Source organism: Schistocerca gregaria, chromosome 5 (genome assembly GCF_023897955.1).
Source record: "Schistocerca gregaria isolate iqSchGreg1 chromosome 5, iqSchGreg1.2, whole genome shotgun sequence".
Lineage (NCBI taxonomy): Eukaryota > Metazoa > Arthropoda > Insecta > Orthoptera > Acrididae > Schistocerca > Schistocerca gregaria.
The window spans coordinates 474,122,342-474,137,375 of NC_064924.1; positions in this window are offsets into that span (position 1 = coordinate 474,122,342).

Here is a 15,034-nt window from a genome sequence, read left to right on the forward strand (position 1 = left end):
GTAACTATAAAAATAAGATTTATTATTAGAAAGTAAAGCAAATGAGTTGCCCACTGAAACAAAAATTGGACACTAAATTCTTGGACAATGACTGCTAATGGTGAACTATAACCTTGATATAGATGGCCGCTCAAGATAAATTCAGCATTATCTGGTCAATACACGAATATGACCAGTGACTGTAAGCACGGTTAGTAATTACACGAAGAACACGGAAAAATTCGATCGAACACCAGTGGGGTCGCCAAAGCATATACTGGAAGCAAACTAGTTAGCTGCAAAGTACTGAAACGGAGTAATTGGCTCCTGAATGGAGTGTACGAAGATCATATCCATATATAATAGGAATGAGGGCACACCTTACCATACTCTTAACGTAATGCAGAAGACAGTGGCGGTAGATGCTGGATACTCAAGAGTTCAGCTGTCTTTCTGTCCTCAGAACTCAAGTGGGAACATCCAGTTGTGTGACAACAAAGCTCGTCTCATCAGTCATCCAGCAGCTTCCGTCATTGCTCTCTCCCGGGGTAGCGTTAAGTTGTAACTCATCTGACACATAGCGTCAAACTCCTGGGAATTGAGCGAAGTGACAACACAGGTTAAAATGGAGGTATATGTTACATGGGTGAAGATACGTTGCAGCAGACAAGTGCTTGAAGTGTAATTTACATTGTAAAACATGTTTATGGCACAGCATAGGTTACTAATGCTCAGTTATACGGTTGTCAACCAATGTTATGACCTCAAAAACTATGGCATCGTAACCGTATGACGTGTAATACTCTAGGACTGTGCATTTTAATTAATCTGTATAATACTGTCCATTGCCCAAAGTTTAGTTTACAATGTTAAAAACATGTCTCTTGCACAATATAAGTGAAGTGTGTTCACTTTTACAGTTTCTTAGCCTCACAACCTCGAACATTAGAGCCATTAAATCTGCAACATAGTGTAGCATAATTATTTATTGTGCTTAATATTGTCCATTGTGTAAAGTTAGTTTCATCATTAATAAACAAGTTTGGTGCACAACACTCAGTGCAAGTGTATTGTATCTTTGCTTATGTTTGGTTTTATGAGGACTAGTGTCTCTTTCAGGAATTGTTCTACCAAGAACTAACGGAAGATTCCATATATTAAAAAAATGCTTAAAGGGCGAGATAAAGAATGAGAAGAATAACTATATAGTGTAGTATGGCCTCATAAATCTATTAAAGATAACAAGCAGTCTGTAGGTAGCGTGAGTTTGAGTCAGAAATGTGCACGCTGTACGTAAAATAAGGAACTTGTAAGAGGGATGCCTGAGCCAAATGGAGGAGGAATAATCGGATGAAATGGGGAGCCACACAATAGCAAGTAGGCAGACAACTAGTGTGACACTTTTCAAAACAAAAAGGAGGAGGAGCATTATTGCATTGAAGTGCAGGTGATTGTGTCCAAGCCATGTGAGCGTAAGAAGTGATAAATATAGGTAGTTGAAGACTCACGTCTAGAGTACATGTGACGAGTTGTTGAAGAGTAAAGACGGAAGCAGAGTACATGTATATAGCATAAATCGCACCACAGTAATTGTATAATGTAGGGGACAGATTGTTCTCCTGAAGAGTAAATGAGGGAAGTGAAAGACTGAGGGAAAAGTACATGTATAAGGAGTGTGCATGAATGTTTGAATAACAGAAATGTAGGATGGGTGAGAAGTTCTTACGAGATAAACATGTGAATTTCTTCATTCTGTTACGTCAGTAGGATAGCCCTATATTCAACAGCAAGGACAAGCGGAGCTGCGAAGGATGGAGGTAGCAGAGGCACTGTACCCAAATCCATCGATGGCCATAAGGAAATTTAAAGAGCGGCACAATAAACCATCCCACATGGAGTACAGTCCACTGTATGGGCTAAACAATAAATACATGGAGGAACTCTTGCGGACTCATAACTAAAAGGTAATTTCAGTCAATATGATAGTAGACATATCTAATAAATTGCTGTTGTTGTACTGTTTTGAAAGTTTGGACAGGAATGACGGAGCTACACTTAGGAGTCAACAATGAAAATGGGGTGGGCCGATAAAACATACCTGGAGTAGACACAACATAATACGAGAGGAGGATGTAAGTTATAATTAAGGGAGGATGAAACTGACCATTAAAGAAGAAAAAGGCCGAGCTTGGCAAGGAAGAGTAATTGTATAGACAGAATAATGTTGTAGCGTTGCAGATGGTAGAAATAGTAACAAAAAAGATACAGTGAGCGACTAACACGATGTGCATGAGGAGGGAACTACATACAAATAACTAGCATGTGATACTAACACGTGACATGAGAAGAAGTAATTAAACTTCTAACATAAAATTTAAGAAATCCTTGTAACGGCATTACACAGTATTTAGATTAAGTTAGGTGACTGTGTTGACACAATGAACATTAAAACCATATTAATGTATATTATCATAATAATTTTTTTCTTGTAAATTCAAACCACTTATCTGCAGCTTTAGATAATGAATGTTAAATAACCGCACAGCGAAAATTGGGTAAGATTTGGTAACCCATTAACGTGCAGATGGCAGCTGGCTAGGGCCACTGGAACAGGCACAGGATGAGAGAGCAGGTACGAAAGCATGTGGGGGGGATACATGCTACCACAGAGATGACATGCGAGGTGGCTGGCGGTATAAACCCAGGGCGACCACCAGCTTCGAGTCCACAGGGTAGCAGAAAGAGGTCAGGAGCCACACATTCGTGCAAATACCGATCTGTGGGCATTAGGTGGGCCTGTACCACAATAAGGCGACGGAGTAGTCCCTTCTGACCTAAGTAGGACTTGGTAAGGTAGGCAGTAAAGCTAGATAAAAGAGCAGCCATACCACAAAAAAGCTGTCATGCGACTCTTCGTGATAGATGCGAGGTTGCAGACTTGTAGTGAGCGGTCTAAGGCGCTGCAGTCATGGACTGTGCGGCTGGTCCCGACGGATGTTCGAGTCCTCCCTCAGGCATGGGTGTGTGTGTTTGACCTTAGGATAATTTAGGTTAAGTATTGTGTAAGCTTAGGGACTGATGACCTTAGCAGTTGAGTCCTATTGGATTTCACACACTTTTGAACTTGTAATGACAGCAGAACGAGCAAAAGGGAATGAATCAGCCTTTTCCTCTGAGGAGGACACGCATCGGCCAGGTTAGAAACCAAGTAGCACTCTACCGCGACATTTGTAACATATGTGGATTTTCTCCTAGTGACAATTACTCACCTACTTTCGACGGTACAATTCGGCTTCGAACAACGCCCATATTTTCCGTCTGTCACCCCACAGATAGCAGTAGCATATCTGGTAGCGCTCTTCTGTTAGATGAAATGCTAGTTTGATCTACATATTGCCATATGTTATCTATCTGCATTCACTCAGCAGAACATGTGTTCGAGTAAGTGTTGGAGTTTGGTAGTATACCATCCTTGGAGGTCCTACACAGGTAAAATCACATATACTGGGACTCTGCGCATGAGATTCTGAACATGTCTACACAAATATTTCAACTAGTATCCCTGCCTATGTGACACTGGCCGACACATATTTCTCCAGGTGAAGGAGAATAAGGCCGAGACGGACTGTTGCTGCAAGGAAAGGATCTAGCTACCATGTGTACGTGGACGAGGTGCCTAACTCTCAGAACAGCAGATGGTGGGTAACGAGACTTTTCCCTCCTGCCTCCATCTAGACTTCGTTCCTGCACGTACTCATGTGTTGTTGCTGTATGATGCTACTCACCAGCGACAATGCTTGTCAGAACTACCATGCGATGAATGCTAGTATCAATCATGTTTGATAATGACAGAATGGTATTTGCAATGGTGTTTTTTCGTTTTCTGTGGACAGGTGACGTAAGTCATGGTAAAAAGTGTAACTGATACTTGTATATCATGGGTGTGATGATTACAGACGTTTTCCGCCTACCTGTAATGTTTCATACTTTTGTACGCAGTGTAAACATACATAAATGTACGTGTAAGAACTGATGTTATGGGATAAAATATTGACTGACAGTACGATATTCATTGTACAATGCTTATGCATACACACACGATTCTATACACTAACTCCATCCAGAATAGTTTATACACTCACTCCATCCAGAATAGTTTCGTATTATCTGAGGAGCTACTAATCCTGTTACATGCAAGAAGAAAAATCACTAACTAACTATGTGGTTTAAAGTTTCATTACAAATGTATGAGATATTCATTTTCATACTTTGTTGCGAAAAATATTCCGTAACAAATAACATTATGAAAAGTGTTTAATATGGATTCAATGGAGAAATAACTGCCATGAATTTTGGGCATGGATAAAAGTTAAACAACTATTACTCAGTACAAATGTCATTTAATAGATAAGGGATTCTCATGTTTGATGTTACATTAGGTTGTATGCGTATGTGGATATAATTGTAACTGAGCCAGGACATTAGGAGATGTGCCATGTTGCCCTCTTATTAACTGTGGGACTCTAGTAATTTATTGGAAAGGGTTGAGAGTATAGCGTCCCCATGTGCATTTGTCACGAACAGTTCTGTATTTGTAGCGAATAAATAAACTGACAATTATGTCAAGTCAGTTGAGCAAACTCCTTAAAACGTGCACAACTGGAAGTGTGGTCGTGGCCCTGATATCAAGTTACATGGAGTCTAGAAGACTAGCAACGTAGCATAGCGTGGTAGATTTAGTGCTATGTATTTCAGATTGTGTTGGTATCCTTTGTGTTGTGCGCCCGACGTTATACAAAGCTCCTTATTGTTCAGTGTTAGGTCACAATTTTAGGGGAATTCTTCCTTCAATTATTACACCTGTGATTATATCAGTAGTCAACCACTTTACTGTATATACTCACAATACACAGAATAATGTATCCAGCACACAGAATAGAACATCAACACAGTAGTCGTCACCAAAGAACCCACGTACATAAGAAAATATCGATCAGTACAAGGACAAATCTCATTTTTGTATCACAGCTAATTCACGAATCAGTGCTTGTAATAGCTCTATATCGGCTGTCCACTTAACTCCGCCAAAGAGTCAGAACCGTCAGATCCGGCAGTGGAAACCGGCACGCAGAACACGCAGTTCCAGTAAATTACCTGCTGGTGATATCCGGGAGCAATCATGACGTCCAGTAACGTCCCAGTTGTGTTACACCAGGTTCAGACCAGGCAAATGTCGTGGCCAAGACAGCGAACCACAGCAGTACGATTGTGGCCTTGTGAGACGGGCAGTTATCATTCTGAAAGATATCATCTTTGCTGTTGGGGATATCAAGGAAAGCAGTAAGAGGACATGAAGGAATTTTGGTAGTGCGCAGTAATGGTAATGTATCCAGATCAGTCAGGGTGCCTTCGATTTCTACCACATGTCCTTTGTAAGTCGAGGTACAAGTGTCTTCGAGTATAAAACTGCCTCCACCGACCCACAGTTTTCGGATCCTAGCATGTGACTTCCATTTGGCTGTGCTTACAGCGCAACTACTGTTACACTACTTTGAAAAGCTTTCGAATGTCGTTAAAAAAGTAAGTCATTCCACCGTGATTGAAGGTGTTACTTCAGTTTCTCTGTGGATCTCAAACTTTAGAATATTACCATGCGGCATAATTACCTGGTACTTTGCTTACAATCAACAGACGAAGTCTATTCGCAATATCTTGAACTGTTCACCAAGTAAAAGGGCTGTTAGGGCAAGTGCGATTCATCCTGTACATGAGGAGTCTCACACTATCAATTTCCCTATTGGTAGCACCAACACTTAGAGTCTAGATTTTAGACTATTCTCAAGCGCTAGACATCTTCGAAAGATAGTAGTATCAGCAGCACAAACAAAGCTCATGTACTTCAACGAAATGGCAAGAAATAAAATATATAAATTAGTAGAGGTGGTAAGCAAAATAATCACACAAGCTACGAGAGACTGCTGCTTCAGACAAATACAGTGTGGTTGTAATTAGCCTTCGATATTTGAGAGGACCCCCAATGAGAAACGAGTGTATGAAGGATAATGGAACTTGGTGGAAACATTTGTAAGGACATGCGGAAGAAAAATAACGAATAAACTATTGAAAGAAACATATTTTAACTTCCGCATGAAACGATAACATTGGTTTACACTACAGGTTACAACTATTGTTCCTCAGTGTGACGACCACCTGCATCCGCGACAGTCTGCAACCGCATTTCAGTTATCACTTCGCAATTGTTCAGAGCACGTTTAGAAGGTGGGGCATGGAATCTTCAGCAGTCGTGATGTACACTGCTTGAAGGTCGCACACAGCGTCCAAAATTCTTAGCCGTGGCAACAGTGCATTCTTCAACAATTTGTAGTGCAATTAGCCACCAGCCTCTCCCAGGAGCAATTGTCAAATCGTCGGTTAATTCGAACTTCTGAATCATGTTCTTTAACCCAGATGTGGAAAGAGGACCTCTCCGTATTCCTTTTGATGCATCGATACTCGACGAGAACAGCAGCAAAGTTGCTGTTGTTTTGCTACAAAGGCTATGTGAGTAAAGCCCTGCTCATCTAGTCCACACCCGTGTTCACTGTCTCCAACTTTGGTGCACGCCGATGCCTTTGGTTCGACCCTACGTCACTATATCGGTGCAGGTGCATAGCCGCATGTCATGACATTAACCGTACTAGCAACGTAAATCCGGCAGCGTTCAGTCTGAATATCATTCCTATAATGTTGGGTACCGATACGATAAATGAGGTAAATAATTTAATATTTTTCCGTCTATACTAACCCAAGAACCGAAAGTTTGATTATATGCGCCCTGTGTGTTCCGTCTCCATGTAGAAGTTAGTGTTACGCCCGCAAACTATTGTCGTAAGTCTGATTAGGAAGTTTTACCATAAAGCTCTAGATCTTGTGGTACACTTATAATTTTTTTAATGAAATTCCTCATTCGTTTACTGTTTGTTAGATGTGCATGCCTAAGAGACATCTTTGTTACTAAACGACTAATCCGAGGCAAATCACCTGTTGGAGGTTGCCTATCTAACAGCTTCCAGGGACAAACCATTTTTGGTTTCCAACATTTCATATACATAATGATCGATTTTAAAATTTTATAAACGCCCTCCAAAGGATATAGTCTTACGTTAAAGGTTTAAGAGAGTTAGAAAAGTTAGAAACTGTTGTCGTCTCGGGGCAGTATAACTCACGGCCTGCAACTTAACCGGACTATATCCAACCAGTACTTGAGAAAGAGAGCACTTGGAGACCTCCTCCCAATTTTATACATAATTTTAAACATTTTCGAAACTTCTTCTGACTTACGTGCTTAGCATCAAATATTTGATACATTATTAAATTGTACGGTAGTCAGGCGATGTCTAATATATGAGAGTTCGATTCTTTAAAGAATCGGGGTAAGGATTTATTAGTTGTCAATTAACCCACATTTTTACGAAAGTCATATTTATCTCCAGGTTTTTAGTTCCACAGATAAATCAACGCAAGAGATAAACGATATATCTTTTACGATTCCGAATATCGAAACCTTGGAAATATTTCAACCATTAATAACGTAAATGAAAACTGAGTAAAAATATGCCTCCCTTCTCCGCAAATGACGCAAGCGATCATTTGGTACATAACTGAATGTATCTTAGTAACTTTCAAAACGCAAAAAACAAAATATGTAATACGACCGACATAAGTGCCTGGATACTTCAGTGTTGTTGGCAGTAATATTACACTTCGAATTTTAGGGAATGAATACAACTTCCTTTTGCGAACTGAAATAGCATTTATTCAGTGACACACAGGCAGATATAACCTAAAAATCGATGAAATAAAGTGTTTAGTGTTGGATATCCCTGCATCACCATTCTACTTCTGTTTGCTGTCAACACGCATTACTATATCTGAGTAAGTGTCTTAGTGAATTCGTAATTAATTTCAGCATGTCTGTGGTTACAATGATTTCACTCATATCGTTTCATTGCTTAAGGTCAAGATCTCATTCAAAATGGGTAGAAAATTGGAGTTTTTTAAATTGCATTTTTAAAGTTGTATATATCTAGAACTTTAGGACGAAAAGGTTCTTTTAATCCGTGAGTACAAGACTACCTACAGCCCAGTGTTCGAAACAGTGTCACGGTCGCTCTCAGTCGGAGACGCTCGGCTCAGATAGAAAACTATTCGCGCCGTGACCAGTGTTAACAAACCGGATTATACTGCAGTATGCATGCAAACGTTATTCACCGGAATAGCTGACGAACGCAGCGTATCCTGGTCAGCCAGATCGGCTTTTCTCGACAAAGAAGAACCAGAGAAATGCTCTCTAGGAACAATTCGAGTTAGAAATGGTTCAAATGCCTCTGAGCACTATGGAATTCGACTTACAGGAAGGGTCGTTATATAGGGTCCTGGAATTGCAGACGAAACGTAAGTATGGAAAACTTTTTTTTTTTTAATTTAAAACTGGTCACAACACAAAATTTTTGGTCCACCATATTGGATTAGCAGTTTTGAATCTTGAAAATCTGCCTTCAGATTTGTGTCCAGTGGCATCAAAAATATATAACAAAATGCACTTTTTATGCAAATTGGACTAATAATACACATAAAAGTTTTCATAAACTTTAAAAAGGTTTTCCTTGAGAAATGATTTTTTAAAACTGCGTGCAGCATAAAATAAAAACGTTTCAGCCTATTAACTTTACCTTTGACCCCGATAAGTAAACACTTTTCTTGTGAGTTTACACTCACAATACAATAAATTTGTTAATGTTAACTATTTTTTGTAAAGCCATAAATAGTGAAACAAACCCCCCCAAAAATCTAACTCAAAAACCGGATTAGCACCACATCGTTAAATTTAATATTATCTCATTGTGATTAAGTATAATATTACGTAAATTCAATATACATCGACTGAGGTTATGCATGTTTGATTTCAGATAACTCTTCAGGGGCTATACTGCGCGCAGTCTGCATACTATAAACTCGCAGGCACTTGATCAAACCATAATTTTCTGAGCCATTTTGTTTTTTGTTTTTGAATTGAAAATCTAAAATAAAGTTCATAGTGTCATAAATCATGGTCCCCAGTCAGATCCTCTGTATGTCTTTTCATTGCCTCAAAAAGAATTTTCAAGCTTTGCCTGTTTTTGCTCATTTGAACGAGAACCTGGCCTTCACAGAATATCTAAATTGCGGGTTTCAACAGTGACTTCTGAGATATTTTCTGATTCACTCAGGTAAAATGGGTAAATATAATTAATATAGTAACTATTAATAATGTTACTATGGAATCTGTGTTATCGGTCAGTATATTGTGGGAGAAACTTTGAGTGTGAATGTGTTGACACTTTTAATTGCTTTTCAGCTCCAGATTAATAACTTTACTGTCCCGTTTACCGTCTTTTTGAAGATGACGATTTGTTATTTGTTGTAAATCTAATAACGACGCTATTCCTTTCCGTTCACTAGACTTTTCTAATATTAGTAGAGAAATTTCACACTTTAGGTTACTTGCACATCATTGTGAAGATTGGAGTGTCGAGAACGGCGGTAATCGATTTCCGTTTTTCAAGACAGATTACCCTTTAAGACAATTATAAGGTCTTCCGTAAGGCTAAATTCATCTGCATATCTCTCCCTCCATAATATAGCTGGAACAAAAGTAACGTGTAACCTAATGATACGAAGTGCGCCACCTATATTACGACACGTGTAAGTTTCTGTTAGCCGGCGATAGCAATTATACTCCAACTTAATTACCGGAAGGCTCCGTTTAGCGTTACACGTGGTGGCGCATTGTGCAGCATGTTCCTATTGCAATTGCTACCTAACCCTGAATTGTCTCTCCATTCCAATTAATTTCCACTTCAATTACCATTAGGTGCGAACAATCTCTATGGTGCCTCGTACGATTACATTATTGTGTCGATAGTCGGTAGTCACAAGTAGGGAACCAATGTAGGAATTCGATTACTGGGGTAATTCACAAGTTAGATGTTGAGGTTAGATGCCGCACAGGAACAGAGAAAAACGAATGCAATTCGGCTCATTGTGCGTTGAAAACGATGGCCTCCCGCACCAGTTAATCCACATAACATGATTTTTATATAGAAAGCTAATCGTTCAGAGACAGTCTACATTACTGCCGTAATTGTCATGTGAGCTGGTAACCCGACTAACAACCATATCTTAAAGCAATAGATTTGGAATATCACAGGCAAATCTTCAATTTCATTGGTTTTTGCTCCGTACGAAGCAGCGACAGGGATAGATGACCGTTATCACTGTAATGGTGTTTCACAAAAAGAGAGCTCTTCACTAAGTTTGTCGTGAACTTCAGCAACAAGTAACTGGCAAACTATTTACGTGTGTCTGAGGTTAAATGTAATCCATCAAACAACGCGACTTTGATTGGTGGGTAATACATCACTGGAAAAAAATTCAACTGCAAAAGCGACTTTGATTTTGATCTGATGTCAGCATATGTCATCTACGAAACAGTAGATGCACTGACAATGATTTCAACGTTGTCCGCGAACAGATAGCGTACTGGCATAGCTATCCTTTAATTGCGAATGCACACATCAAGAAGGCTGACAGTGGTGCAAACGAGTGAAGCAAGCAGGCAACCATGCCTCGGAGACGCACTCGTGCTTCCTGTAGCTAACTGAACGAGTTTGAAAGCGGTCAAATTGTGTACTTCTGAATGGCAGGATGGTCCTTTAGGTGGGTTCCCAGCCAAGTTCGATGTTCTGCGTCAGCTGTGCAACGATGCAGATATCAGTGGTCACGTGAACATTCACACACTCGTAGACGAGGTTTTGAACGTCCACGTAGCATAGAGGCCCACCAGGATCGTCGTATTGTAAAGGCACAAGTGGTAGACCGTGCAGATACTACAGCACAGATAAGAGGGCGTAAACAGGAATTGTTCCGAACCGGTTATGAGCAGTGGGGCTATCTGCACGTTCATCTCTAGCCATTCTTCCACTTACGCCACAGCATCGTCGTGCACGTCTTGACTGGTGTCGTCAGAGGAGCACTTGGGAGATGGGATGGCGCTCTGTGATCTTCAGCCATAAAAGCAGATTCTGGCTGCACGCAAATGATGGTCGTTCGCGCGTAAGAATAATTGATAAACGTCGTGTGACGAGGGCCTCCCGTCGGGTAGACCCCTCGCCTGGTGCAAGTCTTTCGATTTGACGCCACTTCGGCGACTTGGGAGTCGATGGGATTGAAATGATGCTGATTAGGACAACAAACCAGTCCCCGAGCGGAGAAAAACTCCGACCCAAACTGGAATCGAACCCGGGCCCTTAGGATTGACAGTCTGTCGAGCTGACCACTCAGCTACCGGGGGCGGACGCGCGTACGAAGTAGACCTGGTGAGCTCTGTCTCGTAGACTGCTTTCGTCCAGCACCCACTGATCCCATCCCAGGCCTTATGGTATGTAGTGCGATAAGCCTACTCATCTTCGGCATTTCTGTAGTGGACTCTAACCAGTACTCGCTACGTGCAGAATATTGTTAGACCCATTCCTTTCCTTTCTTGTAACAGAAAATGGATGTGTTGTTCCTACAGGATAACGCTCGCCCACCTACTATCTGTTAAACTCAGTGTACTGTGCAAGACGTGCAGCGACTTTCTTGGCCAGCACGATCTGTAGACTTGTCTCCAATCGAGCACGTAAGGGGTATGACGGGGTGATAAGTTTCTGGTGCTACTCGTCAACCAACACCTCTTACAGAGCTACGTGAGCAGGTCGACCAAGCGTGGTATAACGTATCCTAGGACGGTATTGGCCGTCTGTACGATCGACTGGATTCCAGAGTCAGAAATTGCACTGCCCCCTCTGAAGGCTACACCACATAGTAATATAGGTGTTTTGTCATTGGTCTATACCTGGTACCTTAGAACCACCTGTGTTATTGATCTGTTGATGCATTGTTGCAACAATAAATCCTGAGTGAAATGGGAACCTCAAAAAGATTTACTCTTTTTTCTGGCAGTGCACTTTGCGCGTCTCATGCTGTCATTGGGTAAAATGTAATTTAACCTAAATTTTGTAAACCCTAACATTGTACATCCAACAGCCTTGCCGCAGTGGTAACACCGGTTCCTGTCAGATCACTGAAGTTATGCGTTGTCGTGCTGTGCTAGCACTTGGATGGGTGATCACCCGATCTGCCGAGCGCTGTTGGCAAGGGGGATGCACTCAGCCCTTGTGAGGCAAACTGAGGAGCTACTTGGTTGAGAAGTAGCGGCTCCGGTCTCGGAAACTGACATACAGGCGGGAGAGCGGTGTGCTGACCACATGCCCCCCCATATACGCATCCAGTGTCGCCTATGGACTGAGGATGACACGGCGGCCGGTCAGTACCGTTGGGTCTTCATGACCTTTTCGGGAGCACTCAACACTGCACACATAGCTAGTTTCTTTTTTCAAGCATAACTACAAAAATTTAATAACACGTTAAACAAAATAATTTATGCACTAACAGAGAGGATCAGTACTTAATATGAAGCTAAGCTTTTTTATTGATTTTTGCACCTGCTTCATAACACATTAAGTGAATTTTCTTCAAAGTGCGGGGTATAGTATCGGTAATGTCGCTTAGTGTGGAAACGATAACGCTTGCGCATAGCCGACCGTGTGGCCGAGCGGTTCTAGGCGCTACAGTCTGGAACCGCGCGACCGCTACGGTCGCAGGTTCGAATCCTGCCTCGGGCATGGATGTGTGTGTGAAGTCCTTAGGTTAGCTAGGTTTAAGTAGTTCTAAGTTCTAGGGGACTGATGACCTCAGAAGTTAAGTCCCATAGTGGTCAGAGCCAAATATTAACCTACTCTACTCATTTCTCCAAGGGAATCTGCTCAAGGAGAGAGAGATTATAACAAAAATCATTCTGTTTACTTTTTTGCAGATAAAAGGAAGACATTTCAGTAGAATTACAAATATTTAATATTTAATGTGTAAATTACTGACCATTTCAGGTTGTCTTTACAAAGTGTGTTCTCATGTGTCCTGTAGGTTCCCCTAGCCTACACAATGCCAAAATTAATACAGATGGAAAAGAATCCAATTCTGTAGTTAAGAGAGTCATTATTTGGTTCAGTGTAGTAAGATACTACTTGGTAGGAGCCAACTTGTAGAAAGACCAGAGGACATAATAAAGAATATAAAGAGATCATCAAATGTACACACGATAGCAAGAAAATTTTTTCGAAAAGAGAAATTTCTAAACATATAATTTGAATTAGTGTTAGGGAGTCCTTTTCAGAAAGTACTAGTCTGTAATGTAGTCGTACGTCGTCCTCTCACTGGAAGTGAAAACGCAGTTGGACGAGGAGCTGGTGACGTCACAAAGTGGATTTCCACGTTCCAGTACATTGTGGAGTGTGAAATAAAGAATGCCACACGTTAGATTTTTTTGTCTCGTGGAGGGAAATGTGGCGATTGAGATGAAACATCGTTTCACATTACAGACAGATCATAGGAGCTCTCATACTGTTTGTCGTTAAGCCTCTTATTTCGTGAATTTCTTTTTCACAGATGGCGTGGTATCAGTATAAACTTTCAAAAGTATCAGCAAACTGAGGCTCTCTCGAAAGCGCGCCGATTTAGCTAATCTTGGTTGTAATGGCAGGAAACTACACACAGGCAGCGGGAAGACTCCCTGTAATTGATGTTTTAAGTGTTATGACTCGTGTGCTACGAAAGAATACCGTTTTAATGCAGCGGCACAGTTTTCATATTAAATGTCAAATGAAGACATATGTGGATGTAGTCTTTACACACTTTATGCTATATACGGAGGGGCTGTTGCTATATCGAAGCTGCAGCGCCGCTCCTAGTGTTATTGGCTCGAAGTCGTGAAGAGGGAGACACCAGGTTCGCGTCCGCCTTTTTCCAACTTTTTTTCTCACCTTTGTTTACCTATGAGATTCTTAATCTTTCTACATATTTTAAAAGACGTATTATCTCAAAAGTCGGTGTTACTTGTTATAAATAAGATATTTGCTGCAATTTTTGTTGCAGAGATCACCAACTGGAGTGTTTCTCCAGAGGGTACCCTTATCGTGAGTGCCAGTCTGTGTCTGACAGTGAATTCAAGTTACGCACTGGAACTCTTTGCTATTATAAAACTTTCTGTAAAATATATGTACCTGTATTGGGGTTTACAGATTGGCTCATGTTTGTATCTTGCCGGTAAATACCTCTTTCTGTGATGGCCAGAAGCTTCAAAAAACTCTCCTCTTTCATTAGAGTGACATTACGGAATGAACCTCGGTCACGTAATCTCTGTGATGAAGTACGTTATTTCAGAGTTTTTGTGTTCAATGAAACTTGGAGAATACGGATGTTGTTACGCACGCACAAACTGACTTTAGACATTATACTCGTATGTTGACTATATTCAACGTAAAACCGAAAATGGGATGAAAATTCAGTTGAGTTAACGACTAACTTCTTTTGACGTGTTCCTCAGATCGTTGTACAGCATTATGTAGTGTTGCTCCACCAGCGGTTCGCTGTTCAATTTGCTCCGCTCTTCTTCGACAATCGCTAACAGAGTTAACGCAGCTATTTAACGCGCATCCATTTTCGTACGGAAACTGAGGGGTGCTCGAGCCAAATAAAGCCAAAAACGGCTGCTGGAGAGCGCTGAGAGTGAAAAATCACGCTAAGCAGCTCGTCCCGTGTGACGAAGGCGCTGGCTCTAGTGGCATCGGACGTTCCGTCCACATCCGCGTCAACGTTAGCGGCCTCGCACGTGTGAGGACGCCGTAGGGGGCGAAACGTGGTCAAGAAGCGGAAGATTTTAACATCTAGATAAATGTAGATAAATGGGAGTATTGTCTTTCTTTGTCTGATGGCGGTTGTCTAGACGTAACCGTTTATTTATACTAATGACCTATAATGTGACCAAGAGTGCGAATGTTGTAGTTTGTTCGGGGACTACTAGGTATTTTTTTTACTAATTTTTTTTTTGTGGTGTGGTGAATCGAGTAACGAATGAAGA